A 19,047-nucleotide genomic window follows, 5' to 3' on the forward strand; every position below is an offset into this window, starting at 1 on the left:
ATAGGGTGCCTGTGAGATCTGTGTAAAAAACTCAATTATCAGCTTTAAAATGTTTTTCCACTTTAAAAAGTCTTTCTGTCTACATGATAGCAGACAGAAAGCTTCATTTTATCAGCTAATAAAACTCTCACATCTTCTTCAATCCAGAAAAACAAAAAGCCTTTTCCATTCACAGAACACAGGAAAAGGGGCTTTCAGCAGTCTGTTACAGCAGTGGGGCGTACTCCAAGCAACCCAAATATCTGTTTAGTCTCAAGAGTTTAACAAATATGTTAACATAAACTATTCAGCTTCAGCAATTTTACAGCTACTTCAGACACGTAGCATAACTGCATAAAATGGGGTTATTCCAGATAGAGACATATTTATGTTCTTTTCCTCTTCTTCTCAGTACAAAGAGAAATGATGCACTCTTTCTGTCACAGTAGGAATTTGCCTGCTACTAATGTCATTTACACACACACACACACACACACACACACACACACACACACACACACACACACACACACACACACACACACACACTGCCATGAGGCCAACAAGCCATGTTATGGCTCACTCCTCTGGCCATGCTATTCTGCTCCTGCTAACACTATAACTAGAGTTTTACATCTGCAGATATATGCACCAATATTAAAACTGTACCAGAAATCTTTGACAATGACAGGTACAGTTTCCATTCCATTTCTAACAAATCAAAGGGAAAGCTTTAAAATACAATAACAGTGAGGCTATCAGCAGACAAAGATCATACATTGTTGTACAACTGTTAATTCTGAATACAATAAGTTTGATTTTTTTTATAATATTTTCCTGATACGGTATATTTTTATGCTGCTCTTTATTGTATCTTATGTAATAGTTACTATGTCTTTGTGGAGCTTTTCTCCCCGGGCCTCTGCTGAAAATGGAAATATACCCAGTTAGACTAGCCCGGTTAACAAATGTAAAATAAATAAATAAAAATAAAAATAAATTCTAGACAGCAATGTATTAGCAGAAGCAAACACCATCTATAATCTTAAAAGTATTTGGAAAGAGGTTACGAAGACCTTTGGATGCAAGGCAAACCATGGCAAGCTATAGCAACTCTCCTCAAACTCTTGCTGATAAATTCACCACCCTCCCAGCTACCCTAACTACCTTATGTTATTTTATTTACTTTTAGTTAATTGGGTGAGTACATTGGTCCAGGAATCCATTTCTAGCACGGTCTGGGCCTTCAGGCACTTAAATGACAATAATAATACAATTAACATGAATACACTGAGTACAAATACACAACTGAATAAACAAGGTGACATCAATAGTAGTAACATCTCTAAAAGCAATCATACATTATATAAGTTAAGTAACATCACCTTATTTTAAACCAATTCATTAAACAACCCATACTACCCTCCCAACTAACTTAACCACCTTGGTGTAAGCAGGGCTGGCCTTTGGTCAACTGGTGCCCTAGGCAAAAGTGCTCCACAGTGACCCCCCCACACCATCTGGTGCCTCCATCCTGGTCTACCTACACCCTCCAGATTACTGGAAAAGTGCCCCTGCTAGAGTGGCACTGTAGGCGGTTGCCTAGTTGTACTATGCCTAAGGCCGGCTTCTTCCTCCTAATTTTAGTTTTCCTACTGATATTCTTGCAGCTTTAAACACTGACAGGGATTCATAAAGGTTACCACAAAGTGTAGACTACATGTACACTTAGGTTTAATCTTTCTGAGTGACTAGAAAACACAAAAAATGGGATAAGAATTTTACTGAATACATATCATGTACACTTAGTGTAGGCTTTATTGAATCCCAGGGACAGTGTTCTAGTTTCAACACTAACTTCTTCAACTTTTCCAGACATAACCTTGTAGGCATTCTCTCTGACCTCAGTATAAACATTTCAAGTCCATTTGGTATTTGTTTTTGTTTCTAAACCTACTAGATCAAATACTCACACAAATAATCATGCTCTTTTTGATATTATTGTCGAGTAATAAAGTGCAATCTGTAATAGTTGATCCTCCTTATATCAATGGTCATTGTGGAAATCACTTTATGTATTCTGTGAAAGAAAGAAAAAAAGACCCAACCTCATTTTATATCTCTTCATAATCACTTTTCCTTAAACTTACAAAATACCACAAATGCCATAAACTATACAAAAAGGTCAATATCTTATTAGTTAACATTTTTCAATTACTCTACTTCCGTTTGTTCTATCCAGAGTAAAACCTCATATTACATTACCTGGTGGTGTAGATGTGATAGTATAGGTTTAGGTGTCCAGATAGGGTCTTTGCTTTACCATTAGTTTTATTTAGGGGAATGAAGTCAGAGAATATCAGGTCTTAGCACAGAATGCTAAACAGAGATCGCTCACTAGTCGACAGTATGACTCTGAATGGCGGGACAGGTCTTATATTCTATCAGAGTAGTTAAGAGTACTGAAATGTCATATTTTTTGGATGAGGAAATATTAAGGTCTCTTGATTTGGTTTAAGTGCTTAGTGATGTATATGGAAAGGGGGCATAATATTCAATGATGGGTCTAGTAAGTGAGAGATAAAGTGGAATCATAACTTCTCTTGACCTTGAGGACTGCCTTGTTATTGTGCTTGAAAGTACAGTTGTGTCAGTACATACACTATTACAATAGATACTCAAATAATAGTGCAATTGCTGCAGAAAGCATATTTATGATTGGGATAAACTGGACAGGGATGTCATCAGTCAGTTTCTTTTCAACAGTCAGGCATAAGTATAGGCATACAGTTATGATATCATGTCATGACATAGCCTATATAAGAAAACGTTAAAAGTAATCTGTGCATCCAACTTTGTTCTTTTTTGACATTTAGTAGTGACATACAGAGTTTTGCTGCTAACAAATGATTTTAAGAAAGGTTAAAGGTGCATTTAAAGCTTAAAACATGACAGGGAGAAATACAGGAAATTTGTACCTGGATTTGTCCTTAATGATACTCTCTCCCTATGGAACGTTGTGTATGTCTGGTTGCACACTAATGTTTGCAGCTCAGAAATCCTTCAGGTGAATGATAGTTAGAAAACAGTTTTTGAGAAAAAAGCATTTAAAGTCTGATGTAAAGATATGCTCAAAAGGAAAAAAGTTCTTCATTCACCAACCTTGAGCTCTAAGAAGGTCTTTCTAAATGTTCTGAAGGCCTTTACTGATTCTAAGTACTGTTTGTAGGGCATGATGTGTAACTTTAATGCCCCAGAATTTAATCTTAGAGTCTTGGCAAGAAGATGAAGTGAAACATGTATTAGGCTGTATCACTGGAACAACTGCAGTATGTTCCCTTTGTTAAAAAGGTTTTTAGATTTTTCTTAAACATTAAGAATTTATTGAGTGCTTTTAGATTATTTGGCATTTTCTTTCATGAAGCTGTGGCAATTTTGCAGAAAGCTCTTTCTGTGCAAGCTAATATACAGATGGGTCTTGTGGCATCATATCCTCTTTTTGTTAATCTGCTCTGTGTGATTCTGTTAATCATCATTTTTATGAGCATGGACTCTAAATTTTGTGGAAATATTATTGAAAAGTTCTTATGAGATGGCTGGCATTTCGTATCATAAGAAGAGGCAGATATGGCCACAGTGAGAAAGACCTCATTATCTGCTCATTAACATAATATTTCTTAATTGCCCTTGTTCAGCACTAGTGTTGTCAGACCTGACAGCAGTAGTGTTTTACCTGGCAGCCCATGCAGCATTCAAACACCCATGTATACAGACACAAACATACACACACACACACACACACACACACACACACACACACACACACACACACACACGCACACACACACGCACACACACACGCACACACACACACACACACACACACACACACACACACACACACACACACACACACACACACACACACACACACACAACCTCCCCAGCAACAGACAAGGTTCTCCATTGCTGAGCATACTCATGGACACACGTAACCATTCACTCACAGTCATGCTACAATGCACACACACACACACACACACACACACACACACACACACACACACACACACACACACACACACACACACACACACACACACACACACACACCATAATTCAGATGCTTGTGGCATTACTACAGGATAGCACATGGGTAATTAATATCACTTGCTCCCTGGATTGCCACATTAGCATGTGTAATAAAATCCATGGGTGATACTAGGCCAGTTTTCCATCTGTTCTCTTATTTCTTGATGAAAAAGCTTATTGAAAGTCTTTTATTTTTTTGCAGTTTTTATTTATGTCAGTTTGCTCTTCACAAATTATAATCTGGCATTTTGCTGTGAAAATATTATTATGTTTTCTCGCTGCTGTGAACCATTAATGTTTTCAGCTGCATTTATTCAAGTTTTGGATCAGAATGTTTACACCATAGGCACTAACATCGCTGAACCTTCATGGAAACTGCTCTGAAAACTGGAAGCTCTGGATTCCATGTTTTGAGCTGTTTCTCTCTTCAAATTACACACTTGACAGATAAAAGGAATATGGTATGCAGTGCTCCTTCATTTTTATTTATTTTTATTTATTTATTTACATTTGTTGACCGGGAGTGTCCGACTGGACGTAGGTCCATTTTCAGCAGAGGCCCGGGGAGAAAAGCTCCACAGTTAAAATAAACAGACAGTAGTTACATTGGATTACATAGCGAATAACAATTTAACATAGCAATTACTTACAACATATTTACAGATGAAGAACATAGTACATCAGCAGACAACTAGAATCTTTATCTGCAAAGTACATAACAGACATTAACAAATGTTACAATGAGAAGTTCCTGCTGTATAATAAGCACTAGGCTTATGAGCATCTGAGCTTGCTATAATCAAGGTAGTTAGTGGGGTGGAAAGAAAGGTAGTGGTTGGATGGGGTGGGTGATATTAGAGTGGGAGTTGCAAGGGCATAGCCAGCATGTTTTTAGGTGTGCTTTTAGTAAAGTTCTGAAGTGGGTGCATGGTGGTACGGAGGTAAGTGTGGGTGGGAGGATCATGCTGTAGATGAGGAAGCATGAGACAAAATGTCTGTCTTGAACAATGAGCTTTGGAAACATTATGATTCAAAGAAAACTCACCTATCTGTTAGGCATTTATTTTTCACTAAAACCAAGGGGTTCAGGTGTCTGAATAGTATCTGCTTATTTGACTGAATTGAAGCAAAAAATACCAAGCTCTGAGTTTAGTAACTTGCCTTATTCATTAATAAAGGACATAATTGTGTGTTGATTCATAAATGACCAGACAAGAGGAAGATTGCTAAGAAAAGCAGCTCCAAGACTGGACAAAGTTATTGAGGTATGTAATAGGTTCATAGGTTGGTACTAGGCTATCAGCCCTAGGGCCTATACAAGCCTAGCCATAACAATTCCCTGGCTATTTCTTCCCACAATATTTACTTCCCTAGACCCCTGTCTAGCAGGGTGACTGACATGCTCCCCAGGGTAAATTTCCTTTCTCCCATCCAATCATCAAGTTTCCTTTTGAAGAGGGCCAAAGAGGCGCTCTGCTTGACATGTATGGGCAGTCTATTCCAGAGTCTGGGGAGTCTCTGGGTCAGGAACCTATCCCTCCAGCATGTTTTGTTTATTGTGATGACAAGGTTTAGATCCCTGGAGCATGTGGCTCTGAGGGATTGGGATTTCTTTAAGTGGAGCATGTCCAACAGCTCAGGGTTTGACATGGCCTTGTATGTTAAGCAGAGATCGCCTTTGAGTAGACAATATGCGACAGAGTATAGCTGGAGTTTTTTAAGGCAGTCAGTGTAGGGCATCTGCTTTAGGCCTGTGATTTTTTTTAGTGAGGTATTTCTGCGGCCTTTCCAGTTGTTGCAGATGTCTTGAGAGATACATACCAAATGGGGCGTTGTATTCTATAATGGGTCTAATGAGGGATGAGTACAGTGGGACAATAATCTCCTTTTTTCTGGATGAAAAGCCCTTAGTGATGAGGTGTGCCACATAGAAGGATTTCCTGACTGTTGTGGCGATGTGGTTATCGAAGGTGAGACCACTATCCACCTGTATCCCTAAGTCTCTTATCACACTTTCGGTGTTTAGTGTACTGCCACCTATGTGGTAATTCACGGTTGCATGTTTTATCCCAAAGGGGATAACTATACATTTCTTAGCATTGAGCTTGAGCCCATGGCTCTGGCACCAAGCATCTGTTTCTGTAAGGCCCTTTTGTAGAGTACCCACTTCATTTGGGGATACAATAATGGCTCCCAGTTTGCAGTCATCTGAAAACTTTGTTAGCCAGAGTCCCTTAGTGTTGGCCTGTACTTCAGAGAAGCAGATGCCAAACAAGAGCGGTCCCAGGATTGAACCCTGAGGTACTCCACTTGTCTCTTGTCTAGAGCTGGATTTGGAGTTGGCTACTTTTAAAGTGTGGGTTCTGTCAGTAAGCCATTTGGCAACCCATCGAGTGATGTAGGGATTAATGCCCAGTTTAGTAAGTCTATCTATGATTCTAGAGTGGGGGACAGTGTCAAAGGCCTTGGCAAGGTCCAGATAGGCTGTGTGGACCACCTTACCCTCGTCCACGGCTCTGGAGACTGATTCGAAGAAGTCAGTCAGGTTCAGGAGACAAGATCGGCCCTTCACGAACCCAACTGGGTGGGGTCCAGTGTTTGAAGGTTGCCAATGTCTTTGTTTATAAGTTCCATGATAATACATTCCATGGCCTTGCAGATCAGGCTCATCAGACTGATAGGGTGGTAGTTCCTGGGATCCAAGTTGGATCCTCCCTTGTGGAGTGGGATAACTGTAGCTGAGGGCCATTCAGTGGGCACGAAGCCTGAGGTAAGGCTATGATTAAACATGACACTTAGGTGAGGTGCCAGTTCATTTTGTAGTTCATGTAGTACACAGCCCGGGATGTCATCTGGTCTCATGGATGTTGTATTCTTAGCTTTGGAGAGTGCATTTTTTACCTGTGTGGCCGTTATTACTAGAATTTGGCGATCTTCCAGTATTGAAATGGGCCGTTTAGGGGGTGAGAGGGAGGTGAAGTTGGCACTGAATTGATCTTCCAGGATATTGGCAATATCCTTTGGATCAATATATTTAATGCCATTCTGTTGTAGCTCAGAGCAGATCTGGGCATTGCCATTTAGATTCTTGACATAGTTATAGAATGCCTTGTGGTTGTCTTTGGAATCTTTGGCAATTTTATTTTCGTAACTAGCTTTGGAGGATTTTATGAGGGATCTCAGCTTCTTACTGAAGCTGGTAAGGGAGCTTTTTTGCATCCTGGGATTTTCTTCTTTTCTGCAACAGTTGCTTTCTTTTGTTGTAAAGTTGGTTTATGGTAGGGGACCACCAGATTGGCTTCCTTTTTTTGGAGGAGAGCATCTTGGTTCTATTTGGGATGGCACGATTTATGCATGAGTGGATGTGCTCATACAGTGCCTTAGTGTAGGATTCAGCAGTCAAACTTTCAGTTCACGTCTGCATGGGTGTCATGAAGTTTGTCACTTCTGACTTAAGTAGCATGAAGTTGGCTTTCGAGAAGGTTTTTATGGAGGTTTCCTTACTGGGGAGTGGGGGTGGGATGTGGATGTTAAGGGTGATTAGCTTATGGTAAGACCTGACCAACGAAGGGGTGACCATAAGTGTGGAGCATTGATTTCCCATGTTGGTAATGACCAGGTGTAGGATATTGGAGCCCCTAGTGGGACTATGGATTAGTTGATCCAGGGCATTGGAATTTATGAATTCCAAGTGCCTTAGCCAGTAACCTGAATCCCAGGGGTGACAGGTGCAGACCATCTCTGACAAAGCATCATGGTCTGTCGATCAAGTAAACTTCAAAAATATTCATATTAAAGCATGAGCAAATAGCTACAAGTGGGCCAAATAAGGGCTATGAGTCAAAAGAAGTGCAACTTGAAACCTAATACTTGCTACCCAAATGCGCAAGACAGCTTTCCAAATCTGCACAACATAGCATGCAAAATGCCAGCATGCCTGTAGAACTCTACAGTTTTGTACTGCTTTGTATGGGTTCTCATGGTACTAGCTTCTAGGCTGCAGTCCCCTCAAGCTGAAAAAAAAGTGTGCTAAGTTTTGAAAGCTGACTATTATTTTTAAATTAAAAATAAGCCCGGCTTGTCTAAGTCATCGTGTTCACTCTGTCAATCAACAGAGCTCTCAAAGACATCCAAAATATCACTCGAATAGTGTCTGTTCAGGCTGCAGCACAAAGCAGCGAACAGAGTTTCTTATGTTATCTTAGGTTGCCTCAAGTGACAGACGCAGCCTGACTGGAAGTAAAGGGAGGAGGTAAACATATTAGAGCAGAGACACAAGCACTGGCAAAAGTTTTTTTTTTTACGCCCGCGTGCATGTGTGTGTGTGTGTGTGTGTGTGTGTGTGTGTGTGTATACATATCAAACAGCTGCAAACCAAGAAACCACTTAGGAAGATTTTCATTAAGTACAAGGAATTTCGCACAAAGGTGCTTTTTCAAGTACATTTTTTTTAGTTTACAAGCTCTCTACCTGCTACTGATGCATAATAAGGGACAGGGAGTTCTTTATTTAAATGTGTGTCTTTGTGTGTGTGGCTGTGGGGGGGGGGGGGTCATAATAAATGCTCTGAACTGTTCCCGATTTTGCAAAATGACTTTTTTTTTATGTCCTATTGTGATGTGTTCTTTGTAATGTTTGTGTTCATCCTGGTAAATGTGGGTTTTGCAGATAGTAAATAACATTTTGAGATTCAGACTTAATAGCCTTCAGTGAAAAGCATGGTAATACCAAGTATGTTATACTAACAATTATCTAAGCATTTCAATCAAAGCATGAAAAAAAAACAGCTGAAAAGGAAAACTCAGAACTTATTTAACAGCCACAAAATAAAAACAATAAAATAACAAGTATCTAGTTAACGCTTTCGTCTCTAACCTTGAGACTTCTTCAGACTGAATACATTTAGCATCACCAAGCATTTATATAAAAACTAGCCATGTGATTAAAATAGTTTAGTGCTTTAACCCTCTGTGTTTCAGGTAAGCAACAAAACCTTCTCTGTTGTTTAATCCTGGTGGATAACAAGCATTAAGTTTAACTTGCCATAAATATTCTTTGGACCCTAATTCTTCCTCAACGTCAAACTTATTGTCATACCTTGCAACATAATCTAATACAATAAATTTAAATTCCACTTTACATTTGGATGAAATATAATGCTTGCTTAAACCATTTTTGTTATTATCAGCTCATATTGCATATTTGTTCTCATATATTTTCTTTTTAAAGCTCTTTGGTTGTTCTACCAACATAAAATGACTGACCCAGCATGCATAGAGCTAAATATACAACAAAGTTAGATTTGCAAGTAAATCTGTGTCTGATTTTGTTCAGCATGGTGTTCAACCTTATTTCTTCTATTCCAGTGTAAAAATAATTACCAGAATTACAGCTGAGACATTTGAACATCTCTGTTTTTACACTGCTATTCAAAGGTAAGCTTAACTCTGAATAAAATTATTGAAACTCTTGCCTCTTTTCTGTACAAATATAGGCTTGTCGCCAACTGCTTTAGTTATTTCTGACCAACTGCTCTAAGTATAGGAAAGCAATAGTTTTCCCTGATTTTGGTCTTTTACATACCATTTTTTTCTTTCTCCTTTACTTGAAATAAGAGGTTGAGACGTGTGTGTGTGTGTGTGTGTGTGTGTGTGTGTGTGTGTGTGTGTGTGTGTGTGTGTGTGTGTGTGTGTGTGTGTGTGTGTGCGTGTGTGTGTGTATGTGTGTGTGGGGGTCTTGCACACTATAGTTTGACAAGAATAAGTCAAAAAGTTAAATCTTTGTGTAGTAGTTATTTATGTAGTTATTCATTTATTTGATGCAAACACCTGAAGTATACAGTCACCTTCAAACAAGTGGCTGTATTTGATGGTCACACTCTGTGTGTGTGTGTGTGTGTGTGTGTGTGTGTGTGTGTGTGTGTGTGTGTGTGTGTGTGTGTGTGTCTACATGTGTATGTACGTGTATATATGTCCTGTTCCTGTTTATTCAAAAGTAGAAATTGGCCATAATTTCTTTCACTTTTGATCACAGTCAAACATCAGTATTTTACTCAATTGTCCGTCTGTGGTGAGTGTGTGTGATAGAGGTTGATCGTTAACAGACTGTTGCATTGTGTAGTGGTGCTGTCTAACAGTGCTTGGGTCTCTGGTTATGTTTTTGTGTGATCCCTTCTTTATAGAGTCTGCATGTACTCCCTGTCTGTGTGGGTTTATTCCTGGGCTTTGATTTCTTCTTTTAGACCCTTAGCTGTGTAATATATGCCTCTGTGTAATATATGCCTCTGGCCATTTGTACTTTTACTTTTGTCCCTGTATGCAGGTGCCTGTTGAGGAGTGCTGCATATTGTATGGTGGTTATGTTTTTTTCTCTTTCATGACCATTTCAGGGAGCACCAGCTGGGCCCCTATGACTGTGCCTTCAAAAAAGATGATGCCTAATATGACCCAAGTAAGCAGTTGCTCTTAACCACAGGCATCACCAGAACAGAGGAAGCGAGGCATTGTTATGATAACTACAAACTGTACTTTTTTGACAACTGAACAACTAAACAACAATGATATTCTCTCAGATCTCCTCTTTTTAAGGAGTATGCTGCAGCTTTTGATTGAGTTGTAGTGCTGATCAGGTAATGACTGTTGAACGATTGTTTGCACATTACTTTAGGACCTGTCAAGGCTTTGCCAAAGTGCTATTTAATTTGTTTTCTTAGAATCAATACTTTAAGCTGCTGGTTGTTTAGATGTTCAGTTGCTATCAAAAGTATTATTTTATGTATTTATTTATTGACATTTGTTATGTTTTGTAGTGATTTTTAACTAACCATTTGAAATGTTGGGAACCACTTCAGAAAGTCCTGAAATACGGAAACTAAATGGTCAAAAAACAGACTTTTATATACTATGTCTGAGATGGCCATTTATCAGAATATTACCTTTTCTCCAAGGTATGGTGATTTTAGAGCTGGTATAAGTAAGCTGTGGGGTGTTGAGGGCTTGTCCTCCTACAAAAAACACATTTAAAAGAGAAGAGTATTGTTCGATATTTGCTCCGCTGCATTTTTGGACTTTTTATGTGTGTTGGCATTTGACATTACAAGTGCCGACACTTCAATAGGGAGCCTGTTCCTTAAATATTTTGGAAACTTCAGCAAGTGCAATTGGGTTAGTTTAAGGCATTATTATGATGACCTGTGACACTGTAATGCTCATAATCTCCATGCTTGGGAAGCAGAGATTAGACAAAAACACACTGATGGTATAGAATCAGACAGTATTATTTTTATCCTGTTTTAAGTTTGGTACTGTTGTTGCTGCTGGCAAGTATTTGTCAAGGTTGACTTAGTATGTTACTGTCTGAATCTCCCATGTCGTGTGCAGGCACTTGTGACACTGAATGTAAAATGCCTACTTTTTCTGCAGTGACCATTTTTGAGTGGGGTAATGCTGCACCATCTCAAAGTGCCTTTACACTACCTGCTGTGTCCTCATGTGTAGTTATTCCCTATTTTGCTTAAGTATTAATTAATGTGCAGGGGCAAGCACATGCCTGCTGCCTGTCATGCAAATAAGGAACCATATATATGAGACTGTGACTTGTATCTGTTGTCCACAATATTACCTTACATTTGACATTATTATCTAATGTGCCCTTTCCCTTTCAGCATGAACATAGCATGGCTGTAATCCTGTTGCTTAGTATAGAAAACAAGAGAAGCTTAGGCCTAGTGACAGTTCCCCCTCACAAGTGCTGACATGAGTTTTAAATATAATCAGTCCAGTGCCAGCATAGATTCACTTGTCACAAAATTCCTACTGTGTCTCCTTACTTCAGGTACAGATTTTAGATTTGCTCAGCAAGTAGTTTGTGTCTCCTTACTTCAGGTACAGATTTTAGATTTGCTCAGCAAGTACCTACAATGTGTCTAATTCTTGCTGAGGTCATGGCTGAGGTGTATGAGGGCAGTGAGGCTTAGAATAACTTTTTGAAGAGGTTCTGGCTCCTCAGTGGCAGATAGCCTACCTCCATCCCCCTGGATGGCATAGCCACAGCTGGAGCAGATGGTGGAGGCTGCACTGGAGAGATAGCAGTGGGCAGATATATAGCCTGGATATTAGGATTTCTGGAGTACATTAGGGATTCACTCAATCAACTAGCCTGTACCTTTTGGCCACCAGAGAAGGATGTGTCCATACCACTATCGACCTGATATATCATGTGGTGACGGATTAATATAATATTCTACTGGCATGATGTAGCAGAAGGCATACTACTGTTCATACCCCACCCTACTCCAGCCATATGTGCTCCTTTCCTCTTATACTATGTCCCATACCCTGTGCATTATCCAAAGCTCCCCATTACTTTTTGTCTACATCAGTTTGTCTCCGATCATCTCATGTTTTCTCATCCTAATGTGTGTTCTTCTGTCCCTGTATGTCTGTACTATTCTATGTGTCCCTGTCTGTCCTGTAAACTCTCTTGCTACCCCTTTCATATCCTCTTTAGTTTTCACCATCCTTCCTCTTTCATGTTCTCTATATAATGAAAAAATGGAGCCCTATTCTTGAAAAACCTTGCCATCTTCCCCATCATACACACTCCCATATATTGTTCTTTTGTCTGACCCTCTGTTTACTCTTCCTTTTTTACTATTTTTCTGTATACCTCTTCCTTCTCTTTTATGCATCTGACTTGTTCACTTATGGGGACACTATAGCAGTGCAGTTGCAAATGCTTTATGATTAAATAGCTTTCTGCAGTACTTTGTGCAGTCCTATTGAGGGACATATTATCACATGTTGCTTAACTAATATAAGCATTGCTTTATGTGAGATGTACAGGTCTTTGAATTCACATTTTCTGTTCTCACAAAATTGCACAATATTGTGTCTGACCACTATGGATTTTGTCTTGCATTTCTATGTTTGAATTGTACTGCATGACTCTGCATACTTGAATAGCTGTGCTGCACAGCTGTGTCCTCTTGCATAGTTGTAGTACTGCTCATTAATGTATCCTGAAGTGCACAGCATGTGTGTCTTGATCTGAGTATTTAATGTATCCCTGTACTGTCACAAAGGGCTGCTTAGTCACACAAGCTTTGTGCACCAGTGCAGTGCATTGTTATGAATCCTGACCAAAACGCTGACAAGCCTTGTGCACCAGTGCAGTGCATCATTATGAATCCTGACCAAAATGCTGACAAGCCTTGTGCACCAGAGCAATGCATAACTATGAATCCTGGCCAAAAGACTGCAGCAGATGTGGATATTTCAGAGGCAAAAGGGTAGGGTAGGGTAATGATGACGTTTGTTGGCATAACTGAACTACTTTCAGTGAATACAGTGAATGCTTCATACAGTGTTAAAGCAAACAGTATCCTCAGTAATGTTGGTGTGCATTCCGTTGTTTAAGTTGCAACTACTAGCAAAGGCAAATGTTGACCAGAGAAAGTGTAAAGTAAAGGCATGTAGCTTGCATTCAACTATATATCAAAACAGAGTGCACATAGTCAGAATATACTCCCAAGGCTCTGAATTTAAATAGTGTTTAAGCCAGCATATCTGTTGTTATACTCAGGTCATAGAGTAAGGTCTGGGGATCAGTCAAGTCTAGATAGACTATGATTATTAAAGTGAAAAGAATAGAGTGCAGTTTTAAGTAACATCCTTACAAGCTCAATTAAAGCAACCAATTATGTTGGATCATAATGGCTGTGAAGCTCTTAGCATGGCTAAAAGGATTCATGATATACAGCTGTCAGCTGTAAAATGACTTAGATGATATTGGGTGTAATCGAGGTGAAGTAAAAGGTCAGAACAACCTTATAATACTGAGGAGGTATAAACTAGGAGCATGCACACATTCACAAAGAACAGTCACAGAGGTGTGCAGCATGACTGACTGACCAGTGCTGGAGCTAGCAGTTAGCTGTTGAATCAAATGATCAGATTTATTTAAATGAAAACTCCACCTTAGAACTAAAAAAATAAATTAAAAAAAAAATCAAATTTTCACTCTAGCTCTGTTTTCTGAGTTATTTTAACCCCTCAAAAGTACTCTAACTGCTTCTTATTGAATTTGAGTATGTTTTCTGCAACAATGGCTATCAATGGGGCTTGACATATCAACCTGATCTAATTTTTTTTCAAGCCTTTCTCTTTCCCATGATCCATTTCAAGTCTGCTTTATATGAGTCATGCTAGACATAAGGAAGTAGTGGTGTATTTCCATGCCATTGACATACAATGGGATTAGTATCAGTCACTGTCATCTTAGGGTCTATATTATATAAACGAAGGATTAAAATGTCAACTCACCTTTGATCGACCCCTATTTCTCAAAACTGCACAACATCAAACCCTCAAATCATCTATTTCTTTCCAAGGGAAAGAAATTGGCAGCCCAAACACACACATTGCATTACAACAAACACTATTAAAGTGGGGAGCGTCGCCCTCCACACACTCACCCCCTAACTAGATATACTAACTCCAAGATTGCACTACAGTTGGGAAAAGGGCAGATTTAAAAGAACAGCCAACCGATTTCTCTCCCTTAGAAAGAAATCGATGACTTGGCTGTTCGATGTTGTGCAACTTCAAGAAATAGGGGTCGATCAAAGTTGAGTTGACATAATGCTTTGTTTATATAATATAGACCCTCATCTTATATACCTTCTGTAACAAGACTGTTTCTTTTATTTCTTGAATGGCCCTCATTTGTGTGTGTCTCATGGCTTGTTTTGCAGTATACTAAGGAGTTATACAGCTGCAACCAAAACAATGGCTAAATTGCAGGCCTTTGTTCAAAGTATCTTTTTGTAGTCGAAGATTAATTGACAACCCCTCCCCAACACTTTGGCAAATGTGCTGATACTTTACAAAAATTGCAACAAAAAATACTTTTGACTTTTCTCTAAATGTCACAGACATCTTTGACACAACATTAAAATCATCTTAAAATGTAAAGCAGCATAAACAACAAACATTTAAAATTTAAATGTCAAAAAGTTGTGATAACTGCTTATGTAAATTTATCAAAAGAGGTGACAACTGCCTTTGAACCAATGACTGATTTAATTGCTCAGTTTTTCTCTGAAAGGCATGGCTATATTAGAAGCAGCTGTGAATCAGTGTTAAGTTTTCAACCTCTGCAATAAAGACAATGGAAAACAGTTTCACACCTCTGTCTTGTTTACAGCAGCCTGAGCTCCTGACTACAAATTTCTCTGTGTCTGTGGTGTGTCATGCAAGTCTAGACTGATTCCTCTGCAACTCATGTGAGAAGTTACACTTCAAAAAAGTGGGTGGTGTTTCCATTCCTTTGATACCAAATGAGGAAATGAAAGTTTTATACGTTTTATAAAGTACAAGCAGGTTTCAGGTACATACATAGTACTGGAATCATATTGTAGGGAGAAAAGCAACCTAAGAGTTGAGTTAAACTGTAGCAGAAGGTGGAGTTTTCCTTTAAAGTGTGCAAAGATGCGTCAAGTAGCTGCAACAAAAAAATCTCTGCGATTAGTGCTTCACAGCCAAGTTCAGAAACACAAATCCTGTAGTTGTAAATGTGTGGAACAAAGTAATGACGATTTGCAGAAATATTCTGATCTGTTTGACAGCTCAGATTGCCTGCAAGATGAATATTATGTAAAGATTTGTGTTAAGACAGTACCAATGATTCATGCCGTACTAAGATTTCCAGTTGCTGTCAGAACTTCAGTTGAGTAAGAATTATACCAGAAGAAAGCTATGAGTCACAGTAAAACAAACTTAACTTAGTGAATGGCTGTATAGCATGGGGACACTTGTGAACAGGACAAATTAAGAATATGCACAGATCTTCAAGATTTAAGTAAGTGGCTCAGAAGAAGGGAATGCTATCCATTTCTAATGGACCCCCTTCAGAAACTCAAAGTTTTAAAACTTCAAACTTCAAAAGGCTGAGACCATAAGATAGAAGTTTTGAAACTTTGAATGTTTTGAATGGAGATCGCCGTATAGCACAGAATGGGATATTTACTGTTTTCCTCAATGTAGTGATATCTCAGAGTTAGCATATTTATTTAGCAGGGGGTGTGGGGGGTGCAGGGGGCAACATATATTTTTTTTTTTATTAGGTTTTCAAAATTTCAAAACTTCAATCTTATGGTTTCGGCTGTTTGAAGTTTGAAGTTTTTAAACTTCAAGCTTCTGAAGTAGATACATTTCAAACAGCTAATGAGGGAGTATCAACTATACAAAATGCTAAGTTCTATGTACAGTTCTTGTTTCTCTTCTACTTTATTCTTTCTGGCTACCCCAGTGCCCTTTGGCATTGTTGGGTTTACCAGCCTCTCCCACTGCCCTGCCTATCTCCATTCTTAGGCTAAGGCTGGCACAAAATTAAGGGCATGTTATTTATTTATTCATTTTATTTTACATTTGTTTACTGGGAAAGTCCGACTGAGCTGAAATCCATTTTCAGCGAAGGCACAGGGAGAAAAGCTCCACATAGTAATAATACATAAAAAACTTAGACATAGTGATGATTTTTATACAATGAAAGAAACATGACATAGACATAGTAATTAAAGTACTAATATAATTAATAATAACAAACATAGAGTTTGCATAGTTTGCATGACCTTGTAATATTACAGCTAGCCTAGATATAGTGAGCGATAAGCCGTAGGGTAACTATTATAACCATGGTTAACCATTGGTAAAATAATATAAAGTATATGTTTACAGTTAGTAATAAAGAAAAGAACTAGTACAGTCAAGTTATTTTATAATCACTGTCTGTTCAGTAGTAATAAAGAAGAGAGTAAAGGAGAAGTGAGGGAGAGGGAGGTCAGGATGAGAACCCTTGAGGGGCGGGAGAATTTTTTTGATGGAGACAGTTGCTGTTAGTTAGTAGGATGTTGCTGTTTAGTTATGCATGACAAGGGGTAGGTAGGGTAAGGGAAAAAATGCGTAGAAATAAGTTATTGATATATTTTTTTTGAGTAGGGGAGAAATAGTAGTAGTTGTTCTTTACTAGCTGGACTGTGACATGAGCAAAGCCATGAGTCTGTTAAATAACTTCTGAATATTTTTTTTTTTAAATTAAGTGGGGTTGATAGTGGAATCTCCTGTAGCATTTGTGGATTTGGTAACCTGTAATAATGATTTATTTGTTGAGCAACGCATATGTTTATTGGAATAGGGTTGTAAAATATCTAGAAGAGCTGAGCCTTATGAGCTATGGTTAACTGATTATAGGCTAAGAGTTGTGGTAGTTCTAGCCAGGAGAGTATTTTAAGGTGTAGCAATGGTGTGTCATACGTGTAGAGTCTGTGGCAAATTTTGCTATTTTGTTATAGCATGTTTCTAGTTTATCTAAGTCTGTCTTTTTAAGATTGATAACTATAGGTGAGGTATGCCATTGACTGCTTCCACTATGTTTTTTTTAATTTATGACCTACCCCTTCATATCCCCTCCCTGTGTTAGCCTGTTACATCCTTTCTGTGGACTACTTCCCTCTATGGACCATGTCTCCCAACAGGAAAGGCCTAGATGAATGCCATCTACCCATGAAGAGCATATCCATCCCGTTCTGCCCACACCTCAGATGCCTGAGCCTCTAATCAAACCTGAGTTTTCTGGGCCATAGTTAGGACTTTTTCCCACAGATAGCAATGGAAGAAATAGGAAGCATTTCAGTTAAACTACCAGATTCAAGTTCTGCTGAAATGACTAGATTTCAGACTGACATAGATCAACAAAGATACTAACCAAGGGTTTTGGCACATTAAGTTAGGTAAAGTTAGTGCAAAACTACACCCCATTAATACACATCTTGGCAGATATAGATTTTTGAGGTTACCATCTGGGATCTCATCAAATCCAGAGAGGTGGGCAAGTATAGTTGAAGATCTATACGGAGTGATCAGCATAACTGATGATATTCTAGTCTGGGGTGCTATAAAACAGGGACATGTTCTGCATATGTAAAACTGCTAGAGAAACTGAGACAAGATGTCTTACAACTGAAAAGTAGCAGAAGCCAAACCTGTGTGACTTGGTGTCACATACATGTGAAATATTTTGGATTAGAATAGCTTAAATCTTAAATCTCTCTCTCCACCTTAACCCCCTATATTCCTAATTGCTCAGTTAGGTCAGAAAATCACAACCTGCTCAAAATCTACAAATCTTTTCGGCCACCTGGACACTCTCTGCTATCCTGCTCCTTAGCTAACCTATGGAACTCTCTTCCTCCCTCCCTTAGAAATACTCACAACCCCTCTAACTTTAAATCCTTCCTCCATTCCCACCTATCTTCAAAGTGGGAATGCCCTTGCACCTTCCCCACATAGGATCCTCCTGTATCAAAACTCACCTTCTAACTCTGTGCATCATCTCTGCACTCACATCATTTGCCCTCTTACTCCTCCTTAACCTCCAGAGTTTGTTAATAGTTTATTTCCAACAATTTCTCATCCTCAAATGTAATTCACTGTTAATGACCCTTAGACTGCTCTGTTGCTAAATTTTAACTATTATTGTCGTGGAATGTAAAATTTCAGTTGTAATTCACTGTTAATGACTCTTACACTGTACAGTTGCTAGATTTTATTATTATTGTAGAATGTAGACATTTTTTACTGTAGAATGCTGTATAAAGCTGTATGACTTGTTTGCTTTGTATATGTTTATGTTAATATGTTTGTCATTATTACTGGGGCTTTTCTCCCTGGGCTTCCACTGAAAATGGGCTCTTTTTAGGCACAGTGGACTTCTTCGGTCATCAAACCGAGAAAAATAAATAAATCTGATGCTGACAAAGAAAAAACCGAAAGTAGTCAATAACGACCTTATGGATAATTACATACTTCCCAGACAGGATAGCTGTCCGAGTTTGTCCCTAAACGTATCAGATATAACAGTGTCGCTCAGAAAGCTACTAAAACATGGCATAGCATGTTTGGTCACTGAAGTAAGAGA

This window comes from Protopterus annectens, chromosome 3.part0, assembly GCF_019279795.1.
Source record: "Protopterus annectens isolate FY-2018-M chromosome 3.part0, PAN1.0, whole genome shotgun sequence".
NCBI classification, from domain to species: Eukaryota; Metazoa; Chordata; order Ceratodontiformes; family Protopteridae; genus Protopterus; species Protopterus annectens.